Source organism: Cupressus sempervirens, chromosome 7 (assembly GCF_028749045.1).
Source record: "Cupressus sempervirens isolate cs-2001-9-10 chromosome 7, ASM2874904v1, whole genome shotgun sequence".
In the NCBI taxonomy this organism is placed as follows: domain Eukaryota; kingdom Viridiplantae; phylum Streptophyta; class Pinopsida; order Cupressales; family Cupressaceae; genus Cupressus; species Cupressus sempervirens.
This window is the reverse complement of record NC_143124.1, coordinates 609,442,735-609,456,130: the sequence shown is the minus strand read 5'-3', so window position 1 is coordinate 609,456,130 and position 13,396 is coordinate 609,442,735.

Sequence of the window (13,396 nt, the reverse complement as noted above, 5' to 3'; positions counted from 1 at the left end):
CCTTTCATTAGGAACAAAACACTATGATAGGGCCATAATTAACTTAGTTGATTGTACTGACACAAGATGTGACATTGCATTCACCAATCTAGAATGAATCAATGCAGACATCATGGCTGACCTCTCTATTGGCTTATTTCAAAGCCTTAGGAATTCTCCTAACTCTATGTGTCTGAGGTTAGTATCTCGGATCTCTACATGGTCATCATGGAATCTTGACTTCCAGGGTACACCTTAGAATTTGAACATGACAAGTTTGGGTGCTACTCTGATGTGGATGTCATTTGATTATCTACACATTGTGAGAAAAATATTTATTAGTCAAAGATAAAATGTAAGAGCTATGAATAAACATAAAGAAAAAAAATGCCCCCATTTGGGCATATTATTTATTCTTTATTTTTTATTTTATCCCTTTTATTCTATCTTATTTTTAAAAAAAAATCATTTTTATTTTTTTTGAAATTTTATAATTTTTATTTTTATCATTTTTTTTTATTTTCAAAAATTAAAGAAATAAAATAAAAAAATGATGTGTGTAAGGGTTATGAAAAACGTGCACGACCAAATGGCCACGCAGGCACAAAGCTCCATGGCGGGTGAGGTTTCATTTTAGTGCCACTATGCGGTGAAGTAGTCCTATGGGCAAAGCTTACTTTTGGTGCTATGGACACCAAGGGCACTACATGAAATAGTACCACCAAAATATGTTTTATGAGTGTTGTAGGCACCATGGGTACCACACACATCAAGCCGTGGGCAAGTTTATTATTAGAGTTGTGGGTGCCAAGGGTGCCACATGTAATAGCACTACTGACATATTTTTTTTGAGCACTGCGGGCACCATGGGTGCCATGCACATTAAGCCACAGGAAAGTTTTATTGTTAGTGTTGTAGATTCCAAGGGCACCGTGCATAATAGCACCATCAACATATGTTTTATGAGCATTACAGGTGCCATGGGCACCGCGTGCATTAAGTCGCAGGCAAGTTTTATTGTTAGCACAAGCATGAGTGAATACCTTGCATGGGAGTAAGAAAGTTCCAAAACTTGATGCGAAATGAAAACAATGAAGTATGAAGTGGTGGGGGGGAGGGTTTTATAACCCCCCTGTGCTAGGCTGGGTGCGCGACGCACACTCTACCCATGCCCACATGTGATGATTTAAAAAAAAAAAAAATTCTACTATTTTTGTGTTTTTCAATTCTTTTTTTTGTGTATTTTGTGTATTTTAATTTTTGATGACTCTAACACTTTTAACTCTAACAGTTTTCTCCTGACTCTTGAACTGTGAGTTTGGGAGTCAAAAAAAGTAGGGGGTCCCCATTCCTAGCGAAGGATGGGGTGTGTGTTGTGGAGATCACAACAAATAGTCTTTAAAAAAAAAAAAAATAACCAAGGCATTTCTTCATCAAAAAATATTCCTCCAACGTGTGTCAAACACCAACCAAATTTTGAACACCTCGAGGGTCTATCAAATGACTTTACAATCAAAATCTTAGAATTCAAAACCTTCAAATTTAGTGTGTGCATTGTGTATTCATTCCCTTTGATGCCTTAGGATGCAGTCTATCAAAGTTTTCTGACAACTTAAAACAATCTTCTATTCTTCCAGACTCATTCATTCATAATCTCCATGAAGGCTTTTTATCAATCAATTACTTGACCAGATGAGAGAATCAATTCGAGGGCTCTTGGTGGGATGTCATGTTCTTTTAATTTCCTGGCTATTTGAACAATTGCTCCATGTTGTTCAAAAAGTTACTTTTGATGAAACAATACTTTGAATACAAGATACTTTGTTTTGAGAACGTATCTTTTTCGATTTCAAATCTTTAGAATCCTTTAGTCTTAACACCATATTTCTCTCCTTTTTTTTCTTTCTTCTTTTTCTTTTTCTTTCTGTATCTTTACTATGCTTAGACTATGTGGTTAGGAAATTGGTGTCATTTCTTGGATTCAATCTCTTGCAAACATCCCTTGCATTCCTCTTTTAGAACTTTTTAGAAACTCTCACGCCAAATAATGATCTTAACAACCTTTCAAGGAGACCCCTCCTATTTGAACCAGTTGAAGTTTAGATCGTCCCTCATCACCTTTGACTTCAATTCGACAGCACCTAAAACAATCAAATATTTAAATTTGCAAATTGTTGAGAACTTGTTGGTCTAGACTTTTGATTTCTAGACTAAAAATCCCCTATTTCCATAAGAAATGTCGATTGCTTAGTTGGTATAAGAAAAACAATCATCCAAATGTTTTAACAAAGAAATACCTCTTCTTGAAATTGGAACCAAAAGTTGTTAGTAAAATCTTGAGAGAAAATTCTCAAGTACACCTTACCCCTTAGGACCGACACAACTTTCAAAAGAAACACATGACTGAAAACAAACACGCAACATGAGAGAAAACACACTTGTAGGAATGAAAATTTAAGCTAAAGGTAGAAATAAAATCTAACTAATTTTTTAAAAAAATTTGTCTTTTAGGCTTCAAAATAATGCTTTAGAAACTGCCCATTTATGGGTAGGGGAAGATATTCCCCTTGTAAGGAACTGAGCCTTAAAGTGTTTTCTTTGAGAATTTTTGTGATCTGATAAGAGCTTGTCCACAAGTGTTGAAACTTGGTATGGCTACTCGACTTTTCTTTCACCTTATCTCAGAGTAGAACAAGGTAAAAAATATTGAATGATTTAGTCGTGGTTCTCTTGTCGAACCATCTTTTCACAACAACTTGATGTTTAGCCATGTGCTCCAATGTAGCTATTCATTTTTCATCCATCTCTAAAAGAATCATCAATCCAATTTTTACTTTGTTAGCATCTTCAACATATCCACTCATGAACTTCAAAATAGAAATTCTAAGATTAAGTGGGAACACTAGTTCTTGTCTGTAGAAAATCAAATAGAGAGAAGTTCCCAAAGCATTTTTGACTCTCACTCGATCTATCCATAAGGTATATTTGAGTTGTGTATGCCAATCCCTAGGATTCTCCTTCAACAATAGTCTTATCACTATGATCAAGTTCTTGTTTTTAGATTCTACTACCCCATTTCCTTGCGGGTAGTAATTTGAAGAAAACTTGATAATGACTGTATTTTCAAATGCCCATTGGATAAAGAATGTAGATGTGAAAATAGACCCATTATCACACACAAAGGTGAATGGCATTCTGAACCTAGTAACAATGTATCCTTCCAAGAGGTTTGTTACCACCTTAGCAGTGTAATTTCTAAATGTTTCTACTTTTATCAATCATGTACAATAATCTATAGCTGTGAGAATAAATGCATGTCCACTTGATGATGGTGGGTTCACCGAACCAATGAAATCTAGCCCCCACTTTGTAAAGGGGTGTATCTCATACATAGGTTGTAAGGGCATTGTCAAATTATTTTCTCTATTGGTAATAGTTTGACAGATATGACAAGAGCATACATGCTCAAAAGTGTCTTTGAATATTGAAGGCCAAAAATAACCCGATCTTAGAATCATGTGGGTTGTTGCTTCTGTCAAACCATGTCTTGTACCATACTTATCATGAAAGTGTTCCAAGACTTCTTTTTCTTCCTCATGGCCTAAACACTTTAGATAAATCCCTTCATATTTTCTTTTGTACAACTTTTTGTCATGCAGCATATACGATTCACACTTTATTTTAAGCCCCCTATGTGGTGAACTATTTATCCACTTTGGGCATTTGTCTTTTAGGAAGTAATAAACAATGCCTTGATACCAAACATCTATCACCACATCCTAATTAATGTCAACTTGTGATACAACCATCTTCTTCTAATCATCCTTATTTGTTTCATTGTCAAACTTGAATTCCTTTCCATTTCCATCCTAGTTATCAGCTATCATCTTTGACAACCCTTGACCTCTAACTAATCTCATAGCCATCCACTTTCCTCTCCTTTCACCAAGTTCATTCTTCATCAAAAGCATCTTTACTACTAGATCAGGTATAATTACATACACCTTACTTCTTAGTATGTAGTGACAAAATTTCTTTATTGCCTTGATTAACACAAAGGATTGTTTATCAAGGTTTGAATAATTCAACTTTGCATTCTTCAAAGGAAAACTCATAAAAGGAATTGGTCTTTCATCTTCCTTTTCCCTTTTCTATGTTAGGATCCCCACACATGAGTGTTCGGAAGCAAAGGAATAGATCTTAAAAGGTAATTCGTAATCAGGACTCACCAGGACTGGGGCCGTAGAAATGGCCACCTTGATATCTTCAAATGACTTCTTTATCTCAGGCACCCATTCCATGTTAGGCCCCTTTTTGAGTAAATCATTAAGGGGATGAACTATCTCTACAGATCCACTTATGAATTTTTGCACAAAGTTTATCTTTCCAAAAAAAGACTTCAATTCCTTTTGATTATGTGGAGGTGCTAATTTCATAATAGATTCAACTCTATCTAGATCTATGGAGATTTTGGCTTCAGAAATAACATGTCCTAGGAGATTTTCTTTAGTAACAGCAAATGAACATTTCTTGGGATTGAGAGATATGCCATATTTATGACATCTATTGAATACCTATCTTAGATCAGCAATGTGGGTACTTCGATCTTTTGAAAATATAGTCAAGTCATCCATGTAGATGACTCTACATCTATTAATCAATCCTTTGAAAGCTTCATCCATCACTCATTGAAATGTAGCTCCTGCATTAATAAATCTAAAGGTCATTCTTTTGTATGCAAAAGTTCCCCACTTCATTATGAAAGTTGTTTTTAACTTATCTTCTTCATCAACCATCACCTGATTATATCTAGAATATCCATCTAGGAAAGACATCTTTTTTAAACCATTTACAATATGTAGAACCTCATCAAGTGAGGGTAGAGAATATTTGTCTTTCTAAGATACTAGATTCAAGTTACGAAAGTCAACACAAAGACAAATCTCTCCAGTCTTCTTCTGTATGGGAACCAAATTTTCCACCCATGTGGAATGGTAGATAGGAAATATGATCTTAGCATCCAGTAGCTTCTTTACTTCTTTCATGATCAGTGGTTCAATGATAGGATTTACTGGTCTCTATTTTTGTCAGAATGGTTTGGCATTGAGTTTCAGCAAGATGTCATGTGTGATAATCTTAGGATCATAAGTCTTCAACTCTTCATAGCTCCAAGCAATGACATCCTTATACTCAGTGAGTAATTTGAGCATGTCTTCCCTTTCTTGTGAGCTGCATGCTTTTCCTATCTATACCATTCTTGGTTCTTCATCAGTACCAAAATTTTACAAGTCACATTCTTCAATTCCCTTTTCTTGGGTTACCCTTCTATTGAGTGTTGATTCATCATGATCAAAGATGTGTTCTAGTTCAACCATTCCTTTTGGAATAGTGTTAGTTTTTAAATTTAGAATCCCATCCTCATCCTCTAGCTCATCATCTCCAAGTTTTTTATCTAGTGTATCATCAATTTCTTGTCCTTCAAAATGGCTACCACACATGATAAACTCAAGTATATGTTGATCATTTTGAAAGGCCTGAAGGTTTGTGATATTATTAGGAATAGATGGAACCACAACCAATTCTACTAAAATTTTTTTCAACTTGGCTCTTTCAACTAGTTGTAAAGCACTTGCTGAAATGGCAAGAGCATCTGCTACCATGTTCTTTCTCCTTGGAATGGATTTAATGTTTAAAGCTTCAGAGTCATCCAATATATCCCATATCCTTTTTCTATAAGCAAGTAATCTTTTATCATTGCAAGAGTATATGGATTTTACTTGTCATATGACTAATTGAGAATCCCTTTCAATTATGAGAGCTATGACTCCTTTCTTTAGTGCAAAAAGAGGTCCTTGGAATAATGCCTCATATTTTGCAGCATTGTTAGTACATCTAAACTATAATCGATATGTAGCATAGAAAGACTTACCTTTTGGGTTGACCAATTTGATACCTATGCCGACTCCCATATTGCACTAGGGACCATTGAATTGGAGTGTTCAAATTGCATTTCCCTTGGGTTTTCTGACTTTATGCTTATTCATCCTTAACTTCTCTTTCACTTGAGACTTGAATGACTTTTTATGAGGAAATCATTGTAACTTTCCTTGTGTAGGACTTGATGAGTCCCCTTTGTAATCTGTAGATAGGGGAAGTGTTGTTTTTCTTGTTTTTCTTGAATTTCCCCTACCAGTTCTTTGATTTCCTCAACTTTAGGTTTAGGATGAATGACTACTAAATTCCATCCTTTACCTTTCACATATCATCTTCTTCTTTGTACTTTAATCATCCTATGAGGTGGATAAGACAAATCTCCACCATCTGAAGAGGTATCACTATATGATACATTTAGATCTTTGCTTTCCTCTTCGATATTTTCAACAAGGTGGGATGAGTTCACTATATTTTTCTTTTCTATGAATTCAATTGTTGAGGTGTTTTTATCCTTGTTTTCCATTATGTGTGTTAGTATCTTTGCAACTACTTCTTGGCATGATGAACATTCAAATTCAGAGTGACTAACTTTGTGTAATCAAAAAAATCCTAGAAGAGGAGGATGTTGGGATCAACTTCCTCTCCTAAAAATTATAAATTAGTCACCATACTATCTATGAACTATGTCACAGTTTCACTTTTGGGTACTAGCACCTTAGGTTCTTCATTCTAATATTGAGATGTATTGGTTGGAATAGTGTTGAATGCCATCACCTTGTATCAACCCAAATCAAATTGTAAGAATGCTATCTCATTCGGGGCATTGTATTCTATAATCATCATTTTCAATTTGGGTTTTGCATCTATCTTAATTTTATTGTCAAATCCTTTCCATGGCAACCACAATTGAGTGAAGTTTGTCGAAAACCATCCTTTTAGAAATTTCATCCATTCTCTACTTTGAAGGAACCCATATGTTTCCAAGATATCAACCACGTGTATATCAATAACATCTTGAATCCAAGGGTCAACTATCAACTATATCTGCACATCTTTCAATATACCAATGACTTTTACCTCTGTTTTATCAAATTGTATCGCCACTTGATTAGAGGGTTGAGGACTAACTCCTAGCCTTTGAGCTATTGATAATGGCATTACATTACATGAAGCTCCTAAATCAATGAGGAAATTTTGTAGATTCTTCCCATATATCTTGATGCTAAGAAAAAATGGGGGTACCTCAACTTTGTCTTTGAACATAGTGGGCATTGCTTCTATAGAATTCACTTGTTGAGATACTATCTTTTGAGGAACAACATTCATATTGTGGGAAACCTTTGTATGCTCTAATGTCTTCATAAGAGCTTCTTGTTGTTGTGGGAAATTTTGTAACATGTCAAACATGGACATATTAGCCTTATTCCTTTTCAAATCCTCTACCACATTGGACTTTTCAGTGGACCAAGTGGAATTCTTTAGTATAGTTGGTACATTCACTTGATTTTGATTCTATTGTCCTCCATACACTAGTCTTACTAGTGGTAAATTTTTACTTGCTCTTCGATAAGGTGGAGTTGGTTGCAAACCTAGAGGAATTCCATCTGTCAAAGGTTATTTTCTATTTATGAGATTGTATGTATTTTAATTGTCATTACGAAAGGAAAACATCGCATCATGTTGAAGGTCTAGTTCTTGGATAAATGGGAATGAGAATTCCTCACTTGCTAGTTGTTCTACTTGTGTATTCTATGTAGAATCATAGGATTCCAATAGCATAGCATTGAATTGTATAGGAGGAGGATTGTCATTTACCTATGAATCTTGATTCATCTCTTGATTTCCATTATAGTATGAACCATCATTGTTAAGTACATTTTTGGTATCATCATACTGATTGATATCAGTATATTAAACATTGTTGTTGTTATCAAAAGGAATGCTTCCATTATTTATTTGGGTGTTCCATTGTTGGTTCTGCCTTTGGAAGCTATTGTTGCGATCAAGAGGATTGAAGTTGTTTCCTCTGTTGTAGTTTCCTACATTGTTGTCATTATATTCTTGTTGAAGTTCCTATTGTATTTTTTACCAAAGTTGTTGTTGTAGGGGCCAGTGTTGTTTCTTCGAAAGTTGTTATTTTGTGTTTGTGAAAATCTAAGATGTGTTAACTCATTGTTCATTTGTGATATAGTCTTCTTCATTTGACCAACTTCTAAAATGAAGTTATTGTCTATTTCCATGGGAACTATGGCCTTTTGTTCAAAGAAATCTATTTTTGGAGGCTCATACCCTGGATATGTTATCACTTGATTTTGTGGAGCGGGTGCTTGTTGTAATAGAACTAGATTCATAGGTATGAACTGGCTAGGCACCACAGGTGCTCCCATAAGTTATGTTGGTAATGTAGTGACTGTTTGCATTGAAAGCATTATTCCTCCTCCATTAGGATTGGCTTGCTTCATAAATGTGATTGCTTCTACAAAGACTTTATCCATTGTGTCAATATTTTCTACAGGAAGTCTTCTCAAAAAAATTGCAGTAAGATGGTTCATAGCATTTAGATAAATCTAAATAGTGGCTTCAACTAGTATGGTGTATAGTGTTTCCAACTTGCGGTAGGCCATATGAAAGTGATGGTTGAAGCATGAAACTATTTCAGCTGGGTCCCTTTTGATTGATATAAATTGTTGATGTATCACAACTAGATTGATGAATGTTTTGAATTGTTCCAAGAACAATTTTTTGAATGTGTCCCAATCTCCAATGCATCTGGGTGGAAAATTAATGTACCAATTGAAGGTAGTTTCCCCCAAAGAGTAGGGAGTTAAACAAACAACCACATCCTCATTAGTAAATTTCTTGCAATTGCAAATTTCCTTGAATAACTTGACATGATCTTCAGTAGTTTGAGCCTCACCACAAATGAATCTGGGGCAAAACTTCTTAGGATTCTTAGGGAGGTCATGGAGTGCACATCTCAAGTTTATTGGTGAGTCCACAATGTTTGTGAAAAAGGCCATTGGAGGGTTTGGTATACCTAATGATGGTTGTTGAGGAATAGCTATTGGAATATGTAGTGGTCCACTAGGTGGTTGGAGTCGAGGTGGAGTTGAAGAAGATGATGAAAGTTCAAATGGAAGTGGTTGAACTCGAGATGCTTCCTTGTCACTATGTGGTTTGTAGAAGTGGGTAAGCTTGAGAAACTCATGTGCACTTGGTATAGACCTTAATGCTCACTGAAATGGAGATTTTGGATCAATATCCTCCAACTTGCATCAATTCTAGAAAAAGTGAACCTATGTAGAAGTACACTTTCTCACCTCTCTGAATTTTGTGCACCATAGAGTTTTGCACACCTGTGCACTTGAAAATTTGTAGATTTGTGGACCTGTGTACTTACAGAACTATAAACTTGTGCACCTACAGAGCTATAGACCTAAATTTATCAATAACTAAAGATTTTTTTTGAATTTTTGTGAAGCACAGATTATTGTATAAGTGCAAAATTCTGAAACTTTGACAAATTTTCTTCCATTCCAAGAGTCCAAATGGGGCCCTCCTTCTAGTGCAACTTCTGTTGGGCAGTCATTTTACATGAGGTCAACAATAGGAATCCATTGTGCAATTCCTCTCTTGAAAAGCTAATCTTTTGGGGATCAACTCCAAGGTTCAGTATTTGTCTTGTGACGTACCAAAATCCACTTAGTTGAAGATAAATGTAATTGTTCATGAGGAGACCTTTAATGGTTCTATTATGATCTCAGAATGAAATAAATCTATTTACTATCTCAAAATAATACACAAAAGAACAATATTTTTGTATTTTCTAGTCTTTTCAATAAATGCAATTCTAATAGTGCAACTAAAATGAGTTCCTATTCTAAGAAGGGGTTAGCAAAGAAAATAACGAAATTGAAAGCAAATAACATGAAATTGAAATAACTTAAAATTGAATTACTAAATGAACATAAGCTACAAAAAACAATAGACTGCAAGTTGAACTTTCAAATAAATTGATAGGAAACCAATGAAAATAGGAGCAACGCTTCCTAGAATCCACCGATACAATTGTCAGTGAGAAAATTTAACAATGGTATGATATTTCACCTTTCATCAAATTGCAAGGCCACAAAAAGTGCGCTCATGCAAGACAAAAAGCTATGCAGACACAATTTGATAATCTCTTCTCAAGCTTGATACATTAGCAAAATTTGTAAATCTATAGCAAACACCAAAACTAAAAGATTGCACAACCAAAAACAATGCAATAAACCTCTGGCTCAACCACAATTCCATGAACAAAATTCACAAAATAATGACACATTTAGGCAAGAATCACTACACTCCAAATGCGAGCACCAAAATCATAATTTTATTTCATAATAATGATGGTCTTGATTACATATTACAATGGGGTATTTATAAGAAATCATCTCCTCAATTTGTGTTGAGAGTGAGAGACATCTTCATGCAATAATGCTTTTTAAACAATAAAACAAACTAATTATGTATAGTCTAATAGTTAATCTGGTGCTTAGAGGGACTCCATCCATATTTTATTCATTGATTGGACGCATGAGCCCTTTACATGTCAAAAATAGAGAAAGCATGAGAGAGAAAGGATGAAGCCTTTAGTCAAATAGGAGCATTTGGAAGTGCCAAAAATAGAAGCTGGTCCTTTACTAGGTGTGTGTCAAAGTTAAACTGTGATCAGGATGCATTACCATTGCATGGAAAGTGCTATTTTTGGAACTAGTAGTTAACTATTAGTGCACCTTTGAATTGTAGAGCTACGAACCTCGATAGGGTCAAAAATCTCAAAATTTTACTAAGCATCAAAATTGAAATTCTGGCATCTCGGTTTTGTTTTGCTTCATCCCAAGGCTATGTTTGGATGTTTTCCCTTGAATTTCTCTATTATCTTAGTTATCTTAGTAGAATCTAGAAGATCTAAAGCCTCATATTTATCCTTGACCTTTTGTCAGTAGTTGTCCACTTCAATTCAAATCTCTACAAAATCTTTGAGTTGGTGTCCAACTCTAACAGGGCTTCTTCTATCCTAAAGGCTTGTCGGATGTTTTCATCATCAGCAACCTCCACAAAAACCTTGCTGAAATTATCCACTACTATCTCTATAAGTAACAACCTCTCTCATTCCTCATCTTCAAAAATATCCAAGCATGCATCACTGTATTGTCTCTTTGCTTCCAAAATTTTCTCTTGGGCTTGGTCCTTGAGCCGATGAATCTCCTCATGTAATGCCTCCATTACTTTATTGCTATCTACTATTTTCTCTATCCAATCATCAATCATGTCTAATTATTCTCTAGTATATACATCAATCAAAACCTGATATCTTTGGCCCTTTATGGCTTGTCAATAAAGTATGTAGATTGTATGATGTTAATGGCCTCTTGCTGGTACTCCCTATACCATGTTTCAATTGTTTCATAGGAAAGTTAGATGAACTAGTTTGCTCTAGGAAGATGAAAGACCCTCTCAATGTTGTCAGGTTGTAGATCCAACACCAATTCTCTGGTGACACTCTTGACTACTCTTTCATAAAAAACAAATCACTATGACAGGGCCCTAATTAACTCAACTGATTGTACTGACACAGGATGTGATACTGCATTCACCAATTTGGAATGGATCAATGTGGACTTCATGGATGACTTCTCTATTGGCTTATTGCAAATCCTTAGGAATTCTCCTAAGTTTGTGTGTCCAAGGTTAGTATCTTGGATCTCTACATGGTCATCATGAAATCTTGACTTTGAGGGTACACCTTAGAATTTGAACACGACAGGTTTGGGTGCTGCTCCAGATGTGGACGCCATTTGATTACTTGCACATTGTGAGAAAAATGTTAATTAGTCAAAGATAAAATGTAAGAGCTATGAATAAACATAAAGAAAAAAAATGCCCCCATTTGGGCATTTTATTTATTCTTTATTTTTTATTTTATCCCTTTTATTCTATCTTATTTTAAAAAAATTATCATTTTTATTTATTTTTGAAAATTTATAAATTTATAAATTATATTTTTAAAATTTTTTTTGTTTTTATTTCTATCATTTTTTTTTTCAAAAATTAAATTAATAAAATTTAAAAAAATGATATGTGTAAGGGTTATGAAAAATGTGCATGGCCAAATGGCCACATGGGTGCAAAGCGTCGCTGCAGGCGCAGTTTCATTTTAGCACCACTGTGATTTTATTTTAGCATCGTCGCATGGTAAAGTAGTACTTTGGGCAAAGCTTACTAGTGGCACTATGAGAGCCAAGGGTGTCATGCCCAATAGTGTCACCGGAATATGTTTTATGAGTGTTGCGGGTGCCATGGGCACTACGCACATTAAGCTGTGGGCAAGTTTATTGTTAGTGCTACGTGTGCCAAGGGTGTTGTGTGCAATAGCACCATTGGTATATGTTTTGTGAGCACTGCGGTTACCATGGGTGCTGCGTGCATTAAGTTGCGGGCAAGTTTTATTGTTAGCACTATGGATGCCAAGGGCATCGCACGCAATAGTGCTGCTAGAATATGTTTTATGAGTTCTGTAGGTACCATGGGCACCACGCACATTAAGGCATAGGCAAGTTTTATTGTTAGCACGAGAAGGAGTGAATACCTTGCATGGGAGTAAGAAAGTGCCAAAACTTGATACAAAATGAAAACAATGAAGTATGAAGCATTGGGGGGAGAGGGTTTTATAACCCCCCTGTGTCGGGTTGGGTGCATGGCACACCATGGTGCATGCATCGGTGTACGGTGTGCACTCTGCCTGCACTCGTGCATGATGATTAAAAAAAAAAAATTCTACAGTTTTTGTGTTTTTCACTTTTTTTAAATTTTTAAATTTTTTAGTTTTTAATTTTTAAAATTTTTTTAATTTCTTTTTTGTGTATTTTGTGTTTTTAAAATTTTGAAGACTCTAACACTTTTAACTCTAACAATTTGCTCCTGACTCTCAAACTATGAGTCTGGGAGTCAAAAAAAGTAAGGGGTCCCCATTCCTAGTGAAAAATGGGGCATGTGTTGTGGAGACCACAACAGTATCCACCTACATAGCTTCATCATAACATTCATGTTCACCAGCATCAATAAGTAAAATTGAATACAAAGAGGGAGAAAATCTTTCTAGAGGTCTAATTTGCCTTGTTGACCATGTAACATTCACCAATGTGTGTGGTATTTGTTGTTGCAATTGTTGCACATCATGAGGAATGGTTGGAACATCAACTTTTGGAGTATTATCTAGCACTACATAATCATTTTCTTTCTTCTCATGTTGCTGCAAAAAATCTTTGTACAATGCTTTCTCATTCAATATGACATCCCTGCTTCTTAAAATTTTATGATTTTCAAAATCCCAAAGCCTATAACTAAATTCATTACTGTCATATCTAACAAATATACATTTCTTTGACTTAGCTTCCAGCTTAGTTCTATTTTCAAAATCTATATGAGAAAATGCTTCACA